Source organism: Podarcis filfolensis (genome assembly GCF_964270895.1).
Source record: "Podarcis filfolensis genome assembly, chromosome: 7".
Classification (NCBI taxonomy): Eukaryota; Metazoa; Chordata; class Lepidosauria; order Squamata; family Lacertidae; genus Podarcis; species Podarcis filfolensis.
In genome coordinates this window covers 29697643-29709773 of record NC_139603.1, presented here as the reverse complement: position 1 = coordinate 29709773, position 12131 = coordinate 29697643, and the positions used below count along the sequence as shown (strand labels likewise).

The window sequence follows — 12131 nt, the reverse complement described above, 5'->3', positions numbered from 1 at the left end:
GGCTTTGAGGCATTGTTTGGATGGCAGGGCTATGACACATTTACTACCTGTACACTCTCACCTTTCTTCCATCATTCTTCTATGTGGTTCCCAGGCAGTCACCCACCCACCCAGGCACTGACCCCACCCAGACTTGCTGGGTGGTCTCCTGTGTCTTCACATCAGGACATAGCTGAACATTGCTGTACGCTACATCTCATAGCAGGGATGAGGAACCTGTAGGCCTCCAGATGTTGTACATCAGACTCCAGCTCACATGGTCCCTGCTCACATGATCCATGCTCAGGGATGATGAGAATTGTAGTCTAAGAACATCTGGAACACACATATCCTGGGGGGGGGGGGAAGGGAGGGAGAGAGAGGAGTGGAAAACTTTGCCTTTTTTATTTTTTACTCTGCCTTGTGTTCTTGTGAGAAAAGATCTCTGCACTCCACTGGTGTGGGTTGGCTGAGCTGTTTGAATTCATGACTAACAATGCAACCCTAACAGAAATGTCCTATTGAGTTCAGTGGGGCTTGTTTCTGAGTAGACATATGGATCAGAGGTGGGAAAGCTTTTGCAGCCTGAGGATCACATTCCCTTCTGGGCAATCTTGGGGGGGGCACATACAAGTGGGTGCAGCAATGAATGCAAATTTTGTGGGATATTTATCACAGTCAAATCAACAATTCATGTTTTGCTAGATAGGCATATTATTGGGGCTGAAGCTCATAGAGTCTTCCTGTGGTACTTACTAAGGAGGACTGTGAGATCACTTCCCTCTTGTGCCCTGATAGGAAGAGGCATTAACTATACAGTGGTACCTCGGGTTAAGTACTTACGGTAATTTGTTCTGGAGGTCCGTTCTTAACCTGAAACTGTTCTTAACCTGAAGCACCACTTTAGCTAATGGGGCCTCCTGCTGCCGCCGCACCGCTGGAGCACAATTTCTGCTCTTATCCTGAAGCAAAGTTCTTAACCTGAAGCACTATTTCTGGGTTAGCAGAGTCTGTAACCTGAAGCGTATGTAACCTGAAGCATCTGTAACCCGAGGTACCACTGTACTGTATATACTACTTCCTGCCTGGGCACATTCTCTTTTCCATCATGTCTGCAACATGAGATCACCTCTAACTCCTGCTCAGGCTCCATTTTTAAGTGAGACTTTAGTATGTGTTATTAACTAAATTAGCATTTTAAGCCTGCCTACTTCAAGCTGCTGTATCTGCTATTCTTGAAGACATAGACTGAATGAGTAAGTGTTATTTCTACCTTTTCTCAAAACTGTGTGCGATTATTATTTCAAGGGGGAGAAAAGGGGCATAATGCCAGGAAAATCCAGTCTGCCTTAAAGCTTCCTGGATTATTATAATACTAAAAGGCTAAAACAAGCCTATCCAAACTTCTCTTTAAACTGCAAAGGGATGGTGGCACTCTGCTGAACTCACTAACCTGAGGAAGGAAGGATAATATCTAATAAATATATCCTCTCCTAGTATCAAGTCAAATCCCAACAAATTTTACTTTTGTACAGTAGGCTTGGTTTCTACAGCACATACCCCTCTCTATCCTCCATTACCAAGGACACATCCCAGCCAAGCACAAACTCTCAGAAGGATGTGAAGCAACATCAGAAAAGGGTGTGACCTGGGAAGGGGTGTGTGGCCTGTGGAAAGTCTCAAGGGCCAGGTAACAGAGGCTTGGAGGGCCACATTTGCCTCCAGGGCCTGGGGTATAGGATTGCACTATAAGGCTCTGTGATAGGAAGATGACCAAAGAAAGCAAGCCTTGTCAATTTCTGGTTTCTCAGGAGCCGCTAGTTAGAGCCTAGACTGCTACACACACACACACACACACACACACACACACACACACACGTCGTAAAAAGAGCGCTCCTGTCTCTAGAAGCAGATGTGGTCCTCCTGGAGAGAAGCTATCCTTTCTCATTTCACGCCAGAGCTGAACCTTGCTTAAAAGATGTTCTCAGGTCCTCGGGGCGCGCAATAACCGCTGGGTGGGTGGGGATCTTTGACTCGGGCGAGGAGGGTGCCGGGACCCCTTTCTCTTTCTCCAGGCAGCCTAGAGGAGCAAGCAGCTCCCCTCTCTCCTCCCCGATTCGGAGCCTGCCTCCCCATCTCTCCGATGAAGACGGGCGCGCGCGCTTCACCGCCTGCGATCCAGCGCGCACACAAAGAGAAGTAAGCAAGGAAACGGAGGAAAGCAGCAGCAGCAGCAGAGCTCACCGCCCTCACCCCCTTCCAATTCCGTTTACCCGTTTTGGCTCGGGCTCAAGAGCAACAAAACCTGCGAAGAAAGTGATTTTTCTTTCGGCTCCCTCGGGGTTCCGTTGCGTGCTAAAAAACGAAAAAGGAAAGCATATTAAGATTTCAGATCTTGGCTTTAATTAGGCGAGCGACAAGTCTTCCTGGCCCAGAAACACACACCGCAGCGAGCTCGTAATAACCCGCTTAATTGCGAGGGGCGAGAGGCAACGTCATCCTTTGGAAGCAGGCGCGAGTCACCGCCCGGGTCTGTCGGCAGAGCGCAGCGCTCTCCGCGCCTCCTTCACCTGGGAAGGATCCCTGGGCAAAGAGTGTCATAGCAGCTGAGGAAGCACAAACTTGGGAATCCCCCCATCCCTCAGTTCCTCCTCCAATCGCAGGTAGCAAAGATCCTGGCTTGAGGCTGCCCCTCTTTGCCACAGTAGACTGTGGAAGAAGCGCAACTGGACTCAGTTGGAGCGGCTCCCGAGTAAGCACAGCTTGGGAGCTAGCGTCTGGATCCAGGGTTGGGATTCTCTGCTGCACGCTTACTCGGGAGTCAAGCGAGGTCGAAGTCAGTGGGGCTGACTTCGGAGTAACCACGCAGAAGCTCCCGTGGCTCGTTTGAGATCCTGACTTTCCTGAACGAACAGCGGGACCTGAATCCAGAGCCTTTGCCTAGTTACTCTGAAGTCAGTATTTTGCTCCCCGGGGCGGGGGCGGGGGGACCCGATTACAGATCTTTGCCTACAGCAAAGGATGCAAACAGCTGGGCGTTTTGGTCCAGCCATTCGCGTGATGTTAACCGTAGAAGATCTCTGTGTGATCTGCAAGCTGCCAACCCTGAGGCACACTGATGAGAAAAAGCCGCCTTCCGCTGAGTGGGATTTACTTCCCAGTAGACATGCGTCTGAACTGAGCTCCGAATCGATTAGATTTCACTCGGTTTAACAGTCTGGCTAGGATCCCAAGGAGTCGGTTCCGGGGAAGTAAATTATTAAGAAATTATTAAAGCTGTCGATTTTGTCCCACGATAGGGCTTCTGTATCTTTCAGCGCTGCGTGCTAGGGAAAGCGTTTTGACAGAAGGAAAACGGAATCTGAAGGCCTCAGCCACTGACTTGGGAGTAAACTACTTTGAAGCTAATGTGGCATTCTCCTGAGTTTAGGGTTGCACATCACTGCTCTGTATTGCAGATGGAGAAGTACAGTCGCTTTGCTCAGGCCCGTTTCCTGGAAGCCACTTCCCATTAACATCCATTGGGCTTACTTTCGAGTAAACATGCTTGGGCTGAGAGGACAAGCGATTTTACTAAAAAGTAAATCCCACAGAAGTCAACGTGCAGGAGGGCTGGAAGAGTAAAAGTCCACAGCAGGCCAAGGCTTACTCTAGAGCAATCCAGTTTAAATCAACGGGGCTATCCTCGAAGAAAGGAAGGTGATTTGCATTTAGGATTTGCTGTGCGGGTAATCTGAAATTCAAATATTTTGCCTGGAATTCCTGGTGAATGCGACAGTCTGCGAGATAATTCACAGTCCAGTGTTAAAAGGCTCCGACAAATCTGCTCTAAACTTTGGCTGTTATTGACACGCACACACGTGAACCATTTGTTCTCTAAGCTGTAAATGGCTCTACATTTTAAAGCCTTCTTGAAAATAAAGAGATAAATAAGAAAATGCCTATAAGGGTATGTGAGGGAGATGGGTGTTTGATAAATAAATAGGTATCCTTTGAAACGAGCGTTTAATGTTCACACAAAATGAGACACGTGTCGACGAGTCAGTTCTTCCATCCTGCCCGGAAACCAAGTTAAGATGTCCATCCTTGGAGTCACAGCATACACTGAAATCGCACATCCACGAATTCACAGAACTGTAGCTTTGTTAACGGCGTGGGAATTGTAGCTCTGTGAGGGATAAACTAAAAAGCCCCCAGGATTCGGGCGCAGGGTCTATGTGTGAGTTAATTGTATGGTGTGTACTTAGCTCATTTTAAAAAACCCCTATCCGTAACAATGGACGATCAGATTCAAAGGAAGACAGGATAACTACTCTTGTACATTTAATATCGAATAAAAAGAAGAAAACCCATTTTTTCCTCCTCCTCCTCCTCGTTCCTGCATGATTATCTGCACTCGCCAAGATCTCATGTTCCACTAGACTAATAAACTTAACAATTCCCGTCGTGCATCTGAACCCTAAACCCGTTTCCTATTAGGGTTGACAACTCTTCCCCTCTCCCGCCTTAATCGCTCCTCTGCTTTGAAGACCTTCAACAGGGGAGACTTCTCCCGGCCTGAGAACGCAGCGAGTACAAAATCTTCTCCTGCAGGCCCATGTGAGAAATGCCGAGGGGCAAGTGACTTAATGGCCACTCGACTTCCTTGGCGTTCAGTTCTGTCCGAAAACCCACTTCTTCATCTGACACCCCCCCCCCGCCTTCTCCCCCCCCCCAAAAGGCCAGGGCTGAGAGCAATGCCAGACACACCACAAAGAAATCAACACTTTTCATTTTGTATTTATTTAGGACCTTGGGCCAGGCACTATCTCTCGGCCTAACCTACCTCACAGGGTTGTTGTGACTGAGTAAGCTGTGGTGAGGGGGAGAGACCACGCAGGGCGCCTTGAGCTCCTTGCAGGAAAACTTGGGATGTGAATGATGAAATAAATGAATGGAACTTCTTTCTGATTGCAGTAAGGCTGTATCGTCTGAAATCCTGCAGAGCCACTGCCACTCCGTGTAGATAATACTGAACTTGATAGATCAACTGTGTTGTTGTTGTTAATTTTATTTGTACCCCGCCCATCTGACTGGGTTTCCCCAGCCACTCTGGGCTGTTTCCAGCGTATATAAAGCAGTTTCCTGCGATCCTACCTCGAGATATAATTTCCAGATATATAATTGCCCGGATATAACTGGGCATCGGGACAAAGCGTCTTTTGCGGACTTGAAACAGGACAACAAAGGTGCCAAGCAGGACAGTGTCTTTAAAGTGCTTTTAAATAACTGGCAAAGAAGTTGTGGGCCAGGGCTGCTTGTCCCATCAAGAGCACCTTTCAGAATTCTCTCTCCTGTTCAGTTCTTTAGAAAGGAGCTCAGCTCTCCTTTCCAGCTGGTCGTCCTTATTTGAAAGGGAAGATCCATTTTAGAAACAAACAAATAAAATAAATAAATTTTGTCTGCCTTTCGTGGGGGTGGGGTGGGGCGCGCGCGCAGAGGTCTGTTTCTCTGATCTGTCGTGGCGAAGAAAGAACCGAGGTTGGGGGTGGGGGATGTCGGGGGCGGGGGCTGGGAGAGGAGGGAAGAGGCTCCTAATGTGTCGCTCAATTAATAAACATGGCAATTTCACACCCACAAGAGAAGGCCATTATCCCCTCCCCGGCGCTTATCGGCTCCATCACAAAAAGGGTCACGGCGCAGCTGTGGCAATCCCCGGCGCTATTATGGAGGAGGCTGGCGGGAACCCGCTTGCCATCCCCAGTTCATACCTTCAGGCAAAGTTTGGCTGCGGGCGCAGCCGGTGCCACCTCGTGATAAAGGACTTACTCACCGTGGAAGGGAAAAGGGAGAGGAAATAATCGCCTTGCGCGCACACACGCACGCCTAGAAATAAATAAATTTATGCAGCCTCTTCCCCCTCGCTTCCTTTTGTGGCTCCCCGCCGCCCCAAATGTCTCTTGATCTCCAGGACATTTTTATTTTATTTTATTTTTTGGAGCTGGGAGATTTCGCTCCCAGAGAAGCCCGGGTTTCCTGCGCTCCCCCTTAATCTCTTAAAAACAATCGCGCGTTAAGTGAGCCTCGTTTCACCTCTGGGTGATTTATTTAAAGCGTTGGTGGCAACCAGCGACTGGGGTCTCCTGAAAGACAAAAGGCCGGCTAGCGGGTCGAGAGGGGCTGGGGAAAGAGGGGAGGGTTCGGATTCTCGTAGGGAGAAGAGAACAGAGTCTGATCCGAAGCAGGCATGTGCGAGAAGGAAGGTCCCTTGTGGACAGCAAAGCGGGCTGACTTCCCTCTGAGGAAGAGTAGTGTATATGTGTGCTTAGCAGGGTGTTGGAAAAGTGCTTAGGGCATCTTGGGGACAGAAGGGTTAAAAAGAGAGAGGGAGATGCATTTGGTGAAGTGACTTTCAGACACCCCACAAAAAAACAACAACACAAAATCTGATAGTTTTCTACGGACCTGGAGAGGATTCTGTCGTTATTTGTTACGACAGTTTAAAGTAGCAGAGCTCTGTTCCTCAGTGGGTCCAGAGAGTTCTTCCAGGTGTGACCTTCGCGAGGGAAGATACTATGTCGGCCTTCGCCAAGGGGCTGATGGGAGTTGTGGTCCCCAACGTCTAGAGAGCACAAGAGTGGCAAAGGCTGTTGGACTTCAATCTCTGTAGAATTTGGCCTGAGAAAGGGAAGGAGGGCTTCCCTTCCTTTCCGAAGCTTCGATGACGACATCCATTTGAACCCGTGCTCACCCCTGAAGCCGATTTAAGAGGTTTTGAGCACATACGAAGTGCACTTTCTTCCCTGCTCAGTGACGGATACAACAGACTATTCCCAGAAAAACTGGAAGACTTGAGGAATCACCAGTTAGAAGCTCCCAGGAAAAACCCCACCACCATTCACTTAGAAGTGTTAAGTACCATTGATTTCAATGCAATCTTGAACTGATTCATAGACGCCTTTGATCCTGCGAAGTCAGGATGTTGACTCAGGGTATCCCTGTGCTCAGTTAAGGTCTTTGGGAATGTTAGCATTGCTTGGCATTTGGAGTTAAAACGTTCAGCAGAACTTGAACTTAAGACTGTATCCCTGTTCAAGGAGGACACTTCACACTGAGACTCTGAGTTGAGGAAATATAAGAAAGCTCCATTTATTACAGGAAATGCATGCTTGATAAAAAATAATAATGATCCATTGTTTTCTCCCTAAGGTGGAGATGCCTTCAACCATAGTTACTTCTGCATCTCAGCAGGAGACACACAAAAGATGTCTCCTTTCTCAATGTGAGGATGAAGTAGGAAGCAGGAAATGAGAGTAGATAGAGTGGTTCTCAACCTGTGGGTCCCCAGATGTTGCTGGACTACAACTCCCATCATCCCTGACCACTGGTCATGCTGGCTAGGAATGATGGGAGTTGTAGTCCAACAACATCTGGGGACCCACAGGTTGAGTTCACGGTTAGCAACCCTGTTAGCACTAGAGAAAAGGTATTCTCTCTTTAGCATCTGCATAGAGTTGTTGTTTACAACAGAGACCTACGGTTTGCTTTGGTTTTTTAATCCTTCCTGGGTCATGACCTCTTTTAGTTGCCTTGAGTAAACCATCCCATTTCCATCTTTTGACACCATGGCTATTGATGATCTACATGTAGCAGGGTGACGTGGATGATGACCGGTCTTATTTTTCTAGAAAAAGAGGTGCTGGAGTTCACCATGAACTTTCCCCTTGTTCTCTTAGAATGGCAATGGTGCCCACCTGAGCTCCAGTGAGCTCTGGATGAAAAAAAGCCCCGATGATGACTAAGGTTGAGCTTACAGGTGTACATTGCTCGTGGGAAAGAGGACCACCACTTAAACACCCTGGATAAAGTGTTCATATCATTTTAATGGAACAACCCCTCCCCCATAACAGATAACTTTCCCCAGCAAATCACTGGGCATCCGGGACACTGAGTGTCCTGCACCCATGTGTGAATCTGTTTTTGTCTGCAAAAACATTTGATGAACCCAAAAGCTGGCCTAAATGATCAGTCATAAATTGGAGGCTCAAACCTTGATGATTTTTGTCCTTTCCAGGTTCACGCAAGTGAGTTATCTCATTTTAGAAGAGGAAACAGGATCTTGGGGAATGGTGCATATATCCATGTGAACAGGGTGCTTCTGTTGCCGAATCTGAAATCTGAATTACCCAGGCCTTTGGCTAATTAAACAATCTATGGCCTTTTAAATTGTGCCTGTGTGGGAGGGGAGGGAAATTATTGTTTTTGCTTGTTACTATGCTATGTCTTTCTGTGCTTTTATATTGTAACACCCTGTGGCCCTCTGATGAAGGGCGGGATAGAAATTTAATAAAGAAATAAAGCTTGCAGTGAGAGAAAAGTTTGTGGGAAAGAGAGCACACAATCCATGGTTTGAGAAATAATCTAGCTCGTTCCTTACTTTGTGTGGCTGCAACAGTTACTTAAATGCTCCACCTTTCTGGCCTCTGTTGTCCTGGAGAAACCTACTTATCCATCTGACGTGTAAAATGATCATGTCCAGCCTTGCTGAGGCACGAATATGAATGATTTATACCGAAACGCTACTTCATTTCATCCCTCTTTTCTCCAAATGATGATGATGTGCACACCTGTGTTTTGGGAAGGGAAGCAGAACATCAGAAGTGGGATCTGCGACAAAAAGTTGCAGCGTGGAGAGAGCGCGTGTTCAAGGTACCAGCCAGCCATGCCCTCTTTAAATCACGCCCGACAACACTCAGCCTTTGGGGCTGTTGCATCATGCCTGCCTACTGAGCATGCTCAGTCCTTATAAGGCTATTTTGGACTCGCCCTCGAAAAAGAAAAGCTCAAGTCCTCTCTTTCGTGCATGGCATTGTTCCGAGGCCAGACTTACCAGCGGAAAATGGAACAATTTTCTCTGCAGACAATTCAATCGATTCATTCAGGATGTGAATAAATAGGGCACAGTGAACCATAGCAAATAACTCGATCCAGAATTCAAAGTCAGCTCACTTCCTGCACAGCCCTGTTTAATTCAATTTTCTTGAACGACTAATCGGAAGTTTGTAGACATAACAACGTGCCTCACGAAGGATTCCCTCAAACAGGCTCATTCATTCATTCAGCGACTGGGGATGTCGGAGATAGCTCAGTCGTTAGAGCATGAGGCTCTTAATCTCAGGGTCGCAGGTTCGACGCACATGTTGGGCATTGCATGGGGTTGGACTAGATGACCCTTGGAACCCCTTCCAAAACGAAAGTTCTGTGATTCCAAAGCTGCAGTCGTAGCTCCACTGAATTCAGCAGGGTAGACGTGGCGAGGATTGGGCTGTAAATTTGCAAGCTGCTTTACCGACCTCCTGTTGAAACTCTTTGGCAAACGCTCGCACGCAAATGTGTGTTTAACAATTTCTAAAACAGCATCTCAACTGCTCGCCCTCGGCGCGCGCACCCACCCACCCCAAAAAAGTGCCCGTGTTAGACATTTGGAGCTTCTGCAGAGAGCGAGAGAGCAGCAACACCCCCCCAAAGCGTAATTACATTTTTAGAAAACAAACACTAATTAGGCGTTTCAAGCGGTCTAACAGTAAACGGAGCCCAACAGGCGTACTTGGAAAGAAGCTTCCGCTGGGCAGAAAGAGAGGGAGAGGGAAAAAGAGAGAGAGAGAGAGAGAGAGAGAGAGAGAGAGAGAGAGAGAGAGAGAGAGAGAGAGAGACTGAGAAACTGAGAAACTGACTCAGCATTTCCCCAAACTGCTCCCAAATTATTCTCGCATCGGTTTTCTATAGCGCAGGTTCCGGCGCGCTCCTGTTATTGGCTTTTAAATTAAAACAGATCTTTCTGAGCGTGGCCATATTAGAGAGGTTTCCCTGGGTAAAAAAAAAAGAAGGAAAGAAAGAAAAAATCCGATGACTGTAACGAGAAAATATTGCATAAACCCTTGCTTCCTATTTATATGCAAAACAGAGGAGCCAGAGAGAAAGAGACGCGCTCCCGGGCTCGCTCTTTTTCTCTTCTCCCCTCCCTGCTCCACGGTGATTTAGCAGCCAGAGGGAGGGAGGTTTCGTCCCTTGCATGTTAATTTCTCCAGCACCTGTCACCTGGAGAAGTTGCGCGTCCGCACGCCCCGGGGCGTGGAACTTCACACCGGGCCGCATTTATTGTGCCAACGATCGGGGCTGACATCCCGCCTCTTCCTCTGCCTCTTCCTGGCTTGGGAAAGGAGTGCAAACATCCAGGAACACAAGGATAATTCAGGCTCGCTGTCCTCTGGATTATGAGATGGCAACATAATGCAAATGTTTATTCAAAGATAACAAGTTTGAAAAGAAAAGAAAGAAAACCTATCCTGCCGAGTACAGCGCTGGTGCACTCTGGTCCTAGGCACATTTACTTGGAGGTAAATCCCACTGTGTTCAATGGGACTTGCTCTCAAGTAAGAGTGCTGTAGAATTTTAGGCTTAAAAGAAAGTTGCAATCACTCTATTTGGATAGGTTTTTGTTCTGCTTCATAGCTGATAAGGATTATTTAATGGACAATGATGATGATGACTATGTTTGTACCCCGCCCATCTGACTGGGTTGCCCCAGCCACTCTGGGTGGCTTGCAGCATATACAAAAACATTAAACATTAAAAACTTCCCAATAGAGGGCTGCCTTCAGATGTGTACCATAGTTCTAGTTACAGGTAGGTAGCCGTGTTGGTCTGCCGTAGTCAAAACAAAATAATAAAAAAAATTCCTTCCAGTAGCACCTTAGAGACCAACTAAGTCTGTTATTGGTATGAGCTTTTGTGTGCGTGCATGGTCTCTAAGGTGCTACTGGAAGGATTTTTTTTTATTATTTTGTTCAGATGTGTAGTTACGTATTTATCTCCTTGACAACTGATGGGAGGGTGTTCCACAGGGCGGGCACCACTACCGAGAAGGCTCTCTGCCTGGTTCCCTGTAGCTTCACCCCTCACAGTGAGGGAACCACCAGAAGGCCCTCAGAGCTGGACCTCAGTGTGCAGGCTGGATGATGGGGTGGAGATGCTCCTTCAGGTATACTGGGCTGAGGCCGTTTAGGACTTTAAAGGTCAGCACCAACACTTTGAATTGTGCTCAGAAACGTACTGGGAGCAGGTGTAGATTCTTTAGGACCCATGTTATAGTTTCTGAGTCACCTTCAAAGGTAGCCCCACGTAGAGCACATTGCAGTAGTCCAAGTGGGAGATCACCAGAGCATGCACCACTCTGGTGAGAGTTCCTTGTCAAAATTCTCTCATACTTGGTATGAGAAGTTGGACCATGCTGCCTTAAAGGGAAGTCATGTCTCAGTGGAGGCACTGATGGGGTGAGTCTTGCCTGGAGACAAGACCTTGCAAGTTGCCCTGACACCATCAAACAGTGCCCCCTCCCAAGATGCTACTGAACACCAACCCCCTTCATCCCTGACCATCGGCCATGATGGCTGGGGCTGTTGGGAGCTGGGAATTCAATGACATCTGAAGGGTCACAGATTCTCCATGTGGCCTATAGAACCTCAGATCTTCGAATCAAGCTCAATGCCATGGAGCAGCAATAGACCAAAGTCCTAAAGGAGCAAAATTGTAATTGACAAACATAGGGATCCTGGCTTGGGAAAGGAGTGCAACATTTCACTCACAGCAAATGTGGTGTTTTGGTTGCCATTGTTTGGTGGAAATACCTCTTCAGTCCTTACCCTTACAGTGGTACCTCAGGTTAAATACACTTCAGGTTACATACGCTTCAGGTTACAGACTCCGCTAACTTTGCTTCAGAATGAGAACAGAAATCGTGCTCTGGCGGCAGCAGGAGGCCCCATTAGCTAAAGTGGTGCTTCAGGTTAAGAACAGTTTCAGGTTAAGAACAGACCTCCGGAACGAAATAAGTACTTAACACGAGGTACCACTGGGTGTATATGTGTGTGTGTGTGTGTGTGTGTGTGTGTGTGTGTGTATATATATATATATATATATATATACACATATATATATATATAAAACCAATGGACTTATTTGCATTGTGATCTATGACTGAAGGTTTTCAAGTGAGGGCTCTTCATCAGCTTGCTAGGTTTGAAAACAAACATGATTGATTTGGGGCAGGAAACTCCAGACCAAAGTGACAAGGAAAGCTTTTAAAGATTTGGGAATGCCTTTCGGCTTTCAAG

The 12131-nt window shown here is 47.3% G+C and overlaps 1 long non-coding RNA gene across 1 annotated transcript in view; it reads right to left on the bottom strand.

Annotated features, from left to right (window-relative positions):
- The window catches only part of LOC310767306, a 131627-nt gene extending 119717 nt beyond the window's left edge, over nucleotides 1-11910 (bottom strand). Inside the window, exon 1 of the long non-coding RNA XR_014550861.1 lies at nucleotides 11868-11910. This is a non-coding gene — a long non-coding RNA (uncharacterized lncRNA). The remainder of the gene's footprint in view (nucleotides 1-11867) is intronic.
- Nucleotides 11911-12131: the final 221 nt, after the last annotated feature.